Below are 12,582 nucleotides of genomic sequence, written 5' to 3'. Positions count from 1 at the left end.
GACTTAGGAAAGGATGACTTTGCAGGATATAGGCCAAGGGTAAATCGTAGACTTGACTGCACAGGAAGGCAAGTAAATAATCATGAAAAGGGATTCTGACAGACGAAATAAATAAACATTTTTATAAATATTAAAACAATTTCCTCACTACAGTTATAACGTTAAAGTTAGTTTAGATTGACTAAGGGGATACTTTTAAAAAGAAGCAAATTTTAATTATGATGAACTTAATATTTGTACAAAAATACTTCCCCTGGGACCAGATGAGAGTAAAATCTTACTCTAGCTTCACCCAAAAGTCTTCAGGGATATAAAGAGACCATCCATTACGTGCTTGTTCTTGTTGTTAGATTGATGTGCAGCAGTCCATTTAACCTTGGTTTAGCTTTGATCATAGGATAAACTAGCACAGAAAAGTCTTAGCGAGATGTACATGCCAGCCACACTTTTCCAGGATCCATTCTGTTTTATTAGCTCTTCGTGTGCAAAACAACTTACTCTATGTAGTTCTTCTTTTGCATGATATGAAAGGAATGATACTTGACCTTTTAACCTAAAAAACAACAATTTGATGTGGTCCAGAAGGACCCAGTAAATTCTCATGTTTCTGAGATGCTATAGGAAATCTGCAGAGATTGCTCTTTCTAATAGCTTGTTTACTCTGTTGTTCATATCAGTTAGTATAAATAAATTGGTATAAATAACTTCTGGTGGGACAGGACAGCAGCAGTTTGAATATGAATTTCTTCTTCTGTATTTTAAGCATAACTGTCTTGTCCTTGATCTTATAAATCTTATAACTTCATAGAAGAGAACATGATGTTGAGGGGAAAATGTCAAAAGGCTACAGGGATATGGGTCTGTGGTTTCCACTGGCCCCTGCCTTAGAAGCAGTTTATTTTCATCTCAAATCATGAGGCAGGATGATTAAATTTTCCAACATTCTGCAAAAAAAAAAAACCCAGAAAGATAAACAAAACCTTTTCCCCTCATTAACCATCTACCCAGAAGTGATGTAAAGAATATTCTTAAAACTTATATTATTACTTTGGGTAGACTTATCTAAGTGGATCTTTCCCCATTTTTACACTTGATCTCACTTCAATCCATGTCCTTTATGTAATGCTCTATAAATGATGTCTCTCTTTCTCTCTAGCTCTGTCTTTTCATCTGTTTGTCTCTGTCTCTCCTATAATTTTTCAAGTCCTCTCCTTACTGGATATATCTGCTACACTGATAGTGTTGAACTCTGGTTTCTTTAGTTAGGAAATTTTAGTGTTCACCATTATCTGGCAGAGAACTAGACTAAATCTCCCAGGTCCCTTGCTTCTAGATGAGGCTACTTTGACCACCTCACTCCCATAAATGCAATAGAAGGTATATGTGTCATTTCCTGGGCAAGATTATTATAGAAGGTAGGAAATTTTCCATGATTTGCTTCTGTGCATCTTCTGAGTGTCCTAAAGGAAAATGGAACTTTAAGATGGAAGAGGCCCTGATGCTTGAATTACTGCTACAGATCATCATGCTCCTTACACGCCCCAGAAAAAAAAATTGTGACATGGACACAGTTAAACAACTGGGATTGGGAATGTGTGTTTGTTATAGGAGTTAACCTTTCTATTACAGTTTTATAAATTGAGGTATCATTGATTTATAATATTATTTGTTTCAAGTGTACAACATAGTGATTCAAAATTTTCATAGTCATCATAGATGACTGCAGAATTTTTGCTGTAAAGTCACCTGATTAGCCTTATGGGTGTTGCCTTTTATGAAACTTGTTGCTTTTTCCTTGCTGTTTATAATAGTCTCTCTTTATCTTTAATGCTTGTCATTTCAATTACAATATGTCTCTGTGTGGTCCTCTTTGGGTTGATTATGTTTGGGACTCTATGCTTCCTGGACTTGGATGTCTGTTTCCTTTCACAGGTTATGGAAGTTTTCAGCTATTACATCTTCATATATATTCTCTGCCCCTTTTTCTTCCTTCTGGGACCCCTATAATATGAATGTTTGTACATTTGACATTGTCCCGGAGGTCCCTTAAATTGTCTTCATTCCTTTTTTTTCTTTTTTTTTTATGTTCACCTTCAGTGATTTCTACTACTCTGTCTTCCAGCTCACTGATTTATTCCTCTGTATCATCTAGTCTACTGTTGATTCCTTCTAGAGTATTTTTTCATTTCAGTTCTTGTATTCCTTATCTGTTGCATTTTTCTTTGTTTTCCGTCTCTTTGTGAAAAATTTCTAACTTCTTGCTCTGTTCGTCTCTTCTCCTGAACTCTTTGATCATCGTACAGTTGTTACCTTGAACTTGATTGGCTATCTCCACTTAATTCTTCTGGAATTTTATCTTGTTCTCTCATTTGGAACATGTTTCTCTGTCTCCTCATTTTGCCTAATTGCTCTTTTTATTTCTATGTATTTGGTACATAGTCTACATTTTCTGACCTTGGGGCAATGGCCTTTTGCAGGAGATGTCCTGTGCATCCATTTCTCTTCGGTCACTAGAACTATGCATTTTAGGAGTGCTCCCTATGTGGACTGCTTGGGTCCTTTTGTTGCAGTAGGCTGACTACTGTGGGGGTGGTCTGGTAGGCTTGACTGCACCCTGGTCTGCCTGGCCCTGCCTTGTGCAGAGGCTGCTGGCCTCTTCTTGGTGTGGCCAGGTTATGTGATGCCTGGCAGCAGAACTCCAGGGGGCCACCCAGGGCTAGTTTTTGGTCACTGGCAAGTAGACTTGGGGTCCAGGATATCCCAGGGCTAGTGTCTGCCTATTGTTGGATGAAACCAAGTCCTGAGGCTAGTGCCAGCCATGCTAGTGGGCATGGCTGGGGCCCAGCTGATACCAAGGCTAGTGTTAGCCTGCTGGTGGATGGGCTGGGTCTTCAGGCTGCAAGGCTGTGGTTTCTCTGGGGCTGCTAACTGCCCACTTGTGGGTGAGGCTGGTCCTGAGGCTAGAAATGGCTCGGTGGTAGGTGGGGCCAGGTATTCTGGGGATGGTCCCTGCTCACTGATGGATGGAGCTGGGTCCCATGGTCTCTGGCTGCAGGGCCCTGGGTGTCCCAGATCTAGTGCCTGTACACTGGTGTGTAGGGCCCCATCCTGGGCTATTGAGTGGGCAGGGCTGTATCCAGGGGAAGCTGTGGGTTTGGGGGTTTTAAAGCAGCCTGTCTGACAATGTTCTAGAGACTCACTGATGTTGTATATATTGGTATTTCCTTCTTTCATTTAGCTGAGTAATTGTCCAAGGTAGTATCTATTTTTTTGTCATTGCTATGTTGCAGCCTCAACTATATAGTTTATTCTTTAAAACATGTTTGCTGCTGACTACTTTTATCAGCCTGTTTTCTGCCTGTAGAATCTTGGGAGTCCAACAGCCTACATTGATTTTTGTATTCATCTTCTTTCAGTTCTTTTCAGAACCTCAGGCCCAGAATGTCCATGGGCTATAGAGGATTATTCATAGACCTTGAAACCTAATAGAGTTTGCCCACTTGAACTTTGAGGAAACTGAGATTCAGAGAGGTCACATTGCTATATGTATCAGAATATGAAGCTATCTCATTATAAAGCCAAAACTTTTTTCCTTTTATCATAGTACTTTTTTTGGTGTGATGGGTTATGTAGTGTGTTCTTTGATAAAAGGGAACATTTAATTCATCAGGAGAATAAGATAGTTTGTGGATAATATCTAAAAGGAAATTATTTTATGAAGAAAATTGAATTTCATTGAGAAATTTAACAATGATTTTTTACATAAGATACAGACATTTGTTCATTTCTTAAGATTTCCACTCTAATAAATTATGACATTAAAAATAAGTCTAAATGAAGATCTTTATATAGGTAGTTAAGGTGAGTATAATTGTAGCTTTTGGGTTAAATAAGTATGTAAAAGACAGAAATAGGAAATCCAAAGGGGGTAGACATGTAACATCCATTTTAAAATGGCCAAGAAATTTTATGAAGAATGCCTAAAATTGTACCTGATTATCTTGCAATGGTAATAGCTGCTTCTATTTTTAGTGGTCTGGCCTACCTTTCCAGGTACTGGTGTTTTGTGTGTGGAGGAGGGGGTGGGGAGTTGGCAGGGGCTGGTTTGGTTCTTTATCCTGCTTACTTCATTTCATTAGTTCACTACAATTTTTATCATTATTATTTGCCAGTGCTGTATTTCAACCTCAACCATACACCTTATACTTTAAAACATGAATGATCAGTTTTTTATATCCAAGTGTTCAACTTGTCTTTCCCGTGTCAGTTCTCTTTAGAGATATTTAAGAAATTGTCATTTAAAAAAGGTTGCTTTGTAATAATAACCATTTTTCATTTGAATGAAAGACATGAGGTAAATTTTCCATTGAAAAGAACATGTTAGTATGGTTGAATACCTGTACAGAGAACAGTATTTAAAACTGGCAGGTATTTCTTCCTATATTGGTCAAATGTATGATCTGTCCTTTGGTCAAGTTCTTTGCTTAGGAACTGGTTTTTTTCTTAATACTGGATCTTCTTTATGTTTTTTTGATAATCAGACGAGATGGTATTAATACTGGCTCTCGGCTATCCTTTTATTGACTAACAGTTTACCATGACTGTTCTTGGGAAATTCTTAGGAAAATTTTCTGTCTTTATAATTTGGAAAACTGTCTTATGATCAACCCATAACTATTATAATAATAATAGAAACAATAACAATAATACATATGCTATTTAAAATGTGTTAATTGACCATGACTTTATTATTAACAACACTTGCCCATAGATTTATAAACAGGGTCTAAATTTCATACTATAATACTCTTTCTACTAACTAGCTAATATATATTAGCATTTACCTTGCTAAATACCTACTCTCATTGGATTCCTGTAGAGCCTATGGGATGAATAATATTACATTGATTTTTAAAGATTAGTTCAATGAGATTTCAAGAAATTAGGCAACAAGTTTACATAGCTATTGAGAGATGTAAGATTTAAGCTTCTGTCACACTTCAGACACTAGAGCCTTAACTGTTAGGAATATTGCCTCTCCTATATGGTTCTGATGCTTTAAGTAAACTCTCCATTGAACCAACAGATACTTATTTTATGCTGACTATGAGCCAGTCACTGAGAAGGACACTAGGAAACAAAGGTCCCTGACTTTGAATGTTCAATTTAAACACAGACAATCATGGAACACCCCAATAAAAGTGTTTTGAGTAAACTATTGGTTTAAAACACTGGCAGTTATATTTTTGAGATTCATTTATATTTTTAAAAAATGAATTTTTTATATTTCAATGCTGAGAAGAAGGAAAAAGAAAAGGAAAAGGAAATCTCAACAAATTGGTAGAACTGCTTAGGTCTTTTTGTTTTTATGGTTTGTTTTTTCTGTTAGAAAACTCAGAGAGGAAAGGGGAAATAATATTTTTTTCCAACTCTTCCACTATCTAAATACAACACTGCAGCTATATGTTAGATAGTGAGATATAAGTTCCGTTTTAAAGATAAAGAAGTGGATTCTCAAACACATAGAAAATAAGTGCTGAGTTGAAATTGTGGATTATGCTCAATGTTGTAGCTTCATTCAAAAATCTTGGTAATAGAATTCTTTTTCCATTCTTCATTCCATCTCTTCTATTTGCTGCTTTTTTAAAAAAAACATGGCTAATTTAAAGTTTTAGTGATACCTATGTATCCTAAGTGAGCGTTTCTTGGAAGCAGAACATGAGATGGGGATTTAGTTAATGTGATTTATTTGGAAAGTAATCTCAAGTCTACAGGAGTGAGAAAAGCAAGGAAGAGCAAAGGAGAAAGGCTGAGCAAGGATGGGATCTCCCCTGGAGTCTTACTGCCCTGTGATTGCAGGGAGAGTCTCAGGAGCACAAACTGCACCATAGTTAGTTCATCCTTGAAGCAGGGGGGCGGGCTTTTGTACCCTGTGCCAGTCCGTCTTTGATGGAGGGCTGTTTTCCAAGGAAGTGGCAGCTGTGAGGCGCTGACAGCCAATTCTCAGAGCAGCTGAGAGATGGATGCACCAGCAGGCAAAGGGGTTCTGGACAGGACCCCTCCACCATCCTCCGTGCATTTGTATTTTAGAGCACCTACGGTTCATAATGCTGTGCTGAATTTCTTTGATTTCACATTTGTGTATTCCCCAGGGCCATTATGAGCATGCAGTGATTGCTAATGATTCAATATAAGATTACCTGGAGGCTCAATAGCTAGTGAGCCAGAAAAGCCTATTTTGTAGAGATAAATGTTAGTTTTTGACTGGTTAGTGACTTACTTGGAATTATACCCAATGCCTTAATGTTCAGTCCTTTAGTGTAAACTTACTATGAAAATACTGCATTTATAATTGCAACAGTAAAGCCTGTGTAAACTCTATTTTTATCTGACCGTTTACTCCTAATTATCGTGTGGTTTGGCAGTGTGGTGTTATCAGGAAATGTGGGCAATCATCTAGGGATTTTTCCATCTGAAAACGATTGCTTCAAACTCATGGTGTGTGAGATTCTTTTGCCATTTTCTTCTGTTCTCTGTCACTGAGGCAAGAATGAGGCCTATATACAACGTAGTTTATTATAGTCATTTACCCAAACCTTTTATCTGAAGAAAAGATTCAATAACTGGATTGAATCAAACCTGTTGGGTTGAGATAAAGAAGGCTAAATTCTGCAACATTCTCTTAGATGAAATACTTGTCACACATTCTTGATCATATTGATGCATTTAGTAAAAGGGTTTTTTTTCTCTTTTGTTCCCCCTAATAAGGCATTTTTGCTGAAGGGAATGCAAAAGTAGAAGTTTTTGTTGTTCTCCTCCTGTTTTGCTTCTCTCTGGCTATGATTACACTGACATCTGAAATAACAGAGTCCACCACTGAAGATGCCTGGTTGAATGTTAAATACAGTGTGTCTCTGCCACCCTGGTCTATATGAAGGGGTATCAGTATTTTATTTGAAACCTTACATCAGTTTGGGTTTTATCCTATGATTATCTAAATTAGGGTCTATGTTTAGCTGAGACAATAACAGCCACAACAACCCACAGTTTAGTAAGCCAAGGATAACTTTAAAAGAAAAGTCACAGATGAAAGAGATGTAGCTCCCCTCTTAGGTGTAATCTTACATGCTTTTGTTTACCAGCTGCATTTTAGAGGAAAATGAGAGTATTTCATCCAGAATAGAATACATGATTATAATTTAGAAGGAAATATGGGATGAAAGTAAGAAGAATAAAAAAAGCAACTAAGAATTCTAGTATAAAATAAGTTATAAGGTAATATATTTGAAAATTACTTAAATCAATAAATGGTTAGGTTCCATTCCTAACAAATATAACCTTTAATTAAGAAATAAAACTTCATTGGTTATTAGTTCTTATTTTGTGGGCCTTTTAAGAAACCATAGCTTATTTATAGACATTGGGATGCAGTAAGTGTATCCTTTTGACCATAGGCACCACGTCTTAAAGACGTCATGTTTCTTTGGGTTTTAGGAGACATTGAAAATAGAGTTTCAATGCATTTCTTTAAAGACTAAGAATGCTTTGAAAATATACATATAAAATAGATACAATATCACTTGGGACCTAAACAACTGACGGAATTTTAGAGAAGTTTGTCGTGAAGGAGAATAGGAGTATACCACACATTTACAACAAACAAAAAGGTAAGAGTAAGTTTTATAATTTTATTCTTTGGAGGTAATGGAAAAGAATCTCTTATCTCTGTAATCCATTGATTTTTTTTTCTTAAGACTTAAATGTAGTAAATTTATTTGAGAAAAGATAGATTCAAAAAAAAGTTTTTGTATGACATATATTCAGGGTTTGCATAGTTCACTACATCAGTACTGACTTACTAAAATGAATATGGTATCACCTATCCAGACTCACTAGATCATGAGTCATTTGGAAAACAAATATTTTTTAATTAGCTGAAGATTTATCCTTTTATACACTATATTGATTTGCTTTAGGTTTTAACTATCTTTAGTGAGAATTTTTTTCTAAAATATTTTGTGTGTGTGTCTTCCTAAGACTAGAGAGTGTGATGAAGACAATTTAGGCAATAGACTTCATATTAAAGCTCATGGGCTTTGATGTTGACTGGAGTTAGAATTCTAGTTTTATCACTTAGCTTTGTTTTTAAAGTTGCTTAAGTTTTTGAAACTTTTAAAGTTGAGATATAAGGATAATGTTATCTCCTGAAATTCTGAAAATTAAGTTTGATCGAGCTTATACAAGGATCCTGGCACATTCATTGCTTGGATGATTCAGGATCATTATAGTGAACATCAGTTGAGAGATTAGGATTATTTGACCACATACTCTTTAAAGCTGAGGCTTTTTTGAGTTCTTTTTTGTGATTAAACTTGTTCTCATTCCTAGTCATCTCTCCTCCAATTTGTTCCCTCTAATCTACTTTCAGCCTTGGGGAATCTTTTTTTTTTTTTTTTTTTCAAGAAAGAAAAAGAATAAAAATCAACCACACAATTAGACAGCTAAAAAAAAAAAATCATTTAACCACTATAATAATTGCCTACAGTGTGCTATTAAGTAAGTAGCCCCTATCCATATTCAATTAAAATTAAGAATCCAATTCTATAGTTTCCCATTTCAAGTACTTCATAGCCACAGTAGCAAGTGGTAACTGTATTAGATAGTGCAGAGAAATAAATATTTCCATCATGACAGAATGTTCTGTTGGGCTGTGCTGATTTACAATGTTTAAAGCTCTGTATTTGTGTTGTGGAATTCTGAAGATGAGTGGAATGTGCCTCTTGTTTCATGTAACTTAAGTGTGGTGAAAGAAAGAGATATTTTTGACCCTGTTTGGGAAAATGTAAAAAATCAGTGAAGATGATGACTATCTGGAAGACATGGGAGAGTTAAAGGGTTCAGGATTAAAGGAAGGAAGGACTGAGCTGAGACCTAAAGCGTAATTAGTATTTGTGGACTTTCTCAGTGCATGAATTATGATAGAAGGTAGCAACATGGACCTATTTGCAGGAGAAGAGAAGGGGAAGGATTGATTTTTATGTGCATAAGAATTCTTAATATTTTCTTTTCAAATGTTTAGTATCTCACAGTGATATGTATTATTTTGATAATCCAAATTATAATTTTATTTTAAAAGAATCATGTAATATTTCAAAACTTTTGTCTCTCTCCCCATCTTCAAATGAATTTGCTGGCATCTGTTTCTATTCTTGTCTTTTCACTGAGAAAGATCTCTCTCCTCCTGTCCAAGACTAATGTATTCTTCAGAGTTTGAATGCCTTTCCTTCCTATCTCATCTTAGATATTGCTTCATATTTCACTCCTTTTCTGTCTTAAAACATGCTTTCTCTACTATTTCGCTTCAGCCTATTAATATATATACGATCCTTATATCCACCCCCTGTTTGATCCTGTCTTTCTGTCACTTTTTCAATCCAGTTTTCTAAAAGGATGCCCTCTGTTTGATTCCTCACTTAGAATTTACTCTCCAGCCTAATATTCAATATTCCCCCAACTGTTAAGTGGGTGTATCTTTTACCAAGGTCTCCAGTCATCATCGTCAATAATTACCGTTGTCAATTCTAGCAGACTATTTACAGTCCATGTTTTTCTTGGTTAAATAGGTAAATTTAGTGGTCAACATACGCTTATCCCTCCCAAATCTGTTTCCACCCCAGATCTCTCTGGTAAAGAGATACCACGTGTAAAACTGACCACATACGTAACTGACCATTAAATGTTTCCATTGGGATGTGCTGTAGGCAATTCAAACTTTGCTTTAATACAACCTGATAATCTCACCAAAATCCCTTTCTGTTCCTTCAGCATTTTTCTACTAGTCAATTGCACCACCGTGTATTCATTTCCCCAAACTAGACGCTTAGAAAAGACTCTTCTGTGTCCCAGATATATTTGGTTTAGCAATGACTGTTAAGTCCTTTAAAATCCTGCCAGTCCATCCCTTCCACCCCTACCATCACTGGTTTAGTGAAAGAGTAAATTTCGTCACAAAGTCTCCAACCTTCAGTTTTCACCCTTCTCCAGTTCATTCTTCGCACTGCCTCCAGGGTGATCTTCCTAAAATTCAAATCCGCTATATCATTCTGTTTCCTTTTGTGTTTCCTTTTTTTTTTTTTTTTTAACTTTTCTGCTAAAGCTCTTGGGTAGTTTCTCTCACTTCTTAAAATAACTATTTCTTAAATAATTATGTTTCTTGTTAAAGCAACACACAGAAATTCCAAGGTCTTAGTACCATACCGAGTATCTCCAGAAAGGCATCCAGTCTGATGCTTCTCCTACAGTTTCACCCTCCCTTCAGGGTGTCTCAGAGTCACTACTGCCACCAACATGTTATGTCCTGGAGATACCACTTCTCAATTAGATTGTGGTCCCAGATAAGATCCATTCTCTTTTATACAATATGCAAGGAGTGTTTAAGTCTAAATAAAGTTACAAAGCATATTTATTAAAGTTTTATGGAGAATAAAATATCAGCAAGGTAAATAACAAAGGTAAAGATTTACTGTTATTTCAAATCTTGCTGGCTTCTTTGTTTTTAAACAAGCTTTAAATCTGGATCCTTAGGACAACATTTTATGTGAAGAAAAAGTAGGCTTCCCATACATTATCCCTGCTCTGCTGCCCTGTGAACAAATAAGTCAGGAATGATGTAGCTCTGCTGTTTCCATTGGCCTCTGCCTGTGCAGATGCTGATGCCAGCCTCTGGCAGTACTTTGATGCGGACTCCCATCATTACGGATGGGTCATCCACGTCTAAAAATCCAGTAGGAACTAGGGTTTGCGGACACTATCCTGGCAGAGTAATCTTGATGATGTGAAAGTTATGTTCAAACGTTCCTATAAAGTGTACAGGCATACCTCATTTTACTGTGTTTCACTGTATTGCACTTTGCAGATACTGTTTTGTTGTTTTTTGTTTGTTTGTTTTTGTTTTACAAATTAAAGGTTTCTGGCAACCTCATGTGGAGCAAGTCTACTGGAGCCATTTTTCCAACAGCATGTGCTAATTTTGTGTCTAAATGTCACATTTTGGTAACTCTTGGAATATTTCACACTTTTTCATAACTATATTTGTTAGTGATCTGTGATATCAGTGATCTTTATTACTACTATGATGTGCTGAAGGGTCACATGATGGTTAGCATTATTTAGCAAGAGTATTTAAGGTAGGTACATTGTTTTTTAACACAATATTATTGTACACTTAATACACTATAGTATAGTGTAAACAGAACTTTTATACATGTTGGGAAACCAAAATACTCGTCTAACTCACTTTTTTGCAATATCCACTTTCCTGCAGTATTTGCTTTCTTGGAATATTAACTTTATTGCAGTGGTCTAGAACAAAACCTGAAATCTCTCTGACGTAAGCCTGTATGGGAATAACGTGATGCTGCTTTTAGAAGAATTCAGTGACTATGCCCTGGCCATTGGGAATTCGAAAGTTGCTCTTAATAATGCAACTAGGACCCATCTCAATAGACAGCTGGCTCAATGGCCTAATTATCATCAATTTCATCAGTAAGAAAGGCTTACTGGTTACTCTCAAATTGCTTTCTTAGACAGTTTCCGATATTCTATTGGTTTATTTATGCCAAATAACTCCATACAGAAAATTGGTTAGTTTAAAACTCTGAAGATAAGTTTTGCAGCTAGTTTGTAGGTGTTGTGGTGGGGTGGGGCATGGGAAAGCCACTTGGATTAAAAACTAGATGGTCATTGAGAACCTGACATTTAAAAAAAATTGTAGAAATCCATATCTCAATAAAATTTTGTCTTTACAAAATGAGACTGATTCTGTAAGAATTATGTAAAACATGGTTTTCTTTTTCGTTCACATGTGGATTAAATCTTTTTTAAAGCAATCTATTAATTGGCCCTATGTGTATGTCTACAGTACATAATACCAATAATAATCTTGAATCATCTCATAGAACTGGATATTTCTAGATATTCAAAGCATTCTCTTCCCCATAGCTTCAGAGTTAAGGTTAATTTAATTGCAGTCAAAATCTTTTACAATTCTAATATGAGTGAACTCTGAATTGAAACCTCTGCCAACAAGTCTGTATCTTTTGAATCAGAGTCAAAAAGAACCTTTGAAATCATGTAGCTTATTAATTTACAAGCTTGTTTATCTCACCTGGGGAGATAATTAAAAAGAATGCAGATCTCTAGGACTTAGCTCACACTGATTTAAGCCTGAGGATCAGGGTTTTTAAGAAATTCTTGAGTTACTGCTGGTGCTGATGTGAGGCCGTTTGGGAAGAATAAATCCGTTCTTTCCAGTTTACAGATCAGAAAACTGAAGCAGACCAAGGGAGGCAAAGTGACTTCCCCAAATGGTGCAGATTTGAAACAAGATTTTAAGACTCTTAACTCCTAACTCAGTAATATCTGTGAACAAAAGTAGGGAATTTCCTATATAAAGAACTCCAGGGGTTATTTTAAAAGAATGGGAACTGTATGAGTTTCAGTGATTTCAGTGTGATGGGTGTTGACTAGGAATAAACTTTTATGCTTCTATCTTAGATGTTAGACCAGATTCTGAGTAAATTA

Source organism: Mesoplodon densirostris, chromosome 9 (assembly GCF_025265405.1).
Source record: "Mesoplodon densirostris isolate mMesDen1 chromosome 9, mMesDen1 primary haplotype, whole genome shotgun sequence".
NCBI classification, from domain to species: domain Eukaryota; kingdom Metazoa; phylum Chordata; class Mammalia; order Artiodactyla; family Ziphiidae; genus Mesoplodon; species Mesoplodon densirostris.
Note: the sequence above shows the minus strand (reverse complement) of the source record.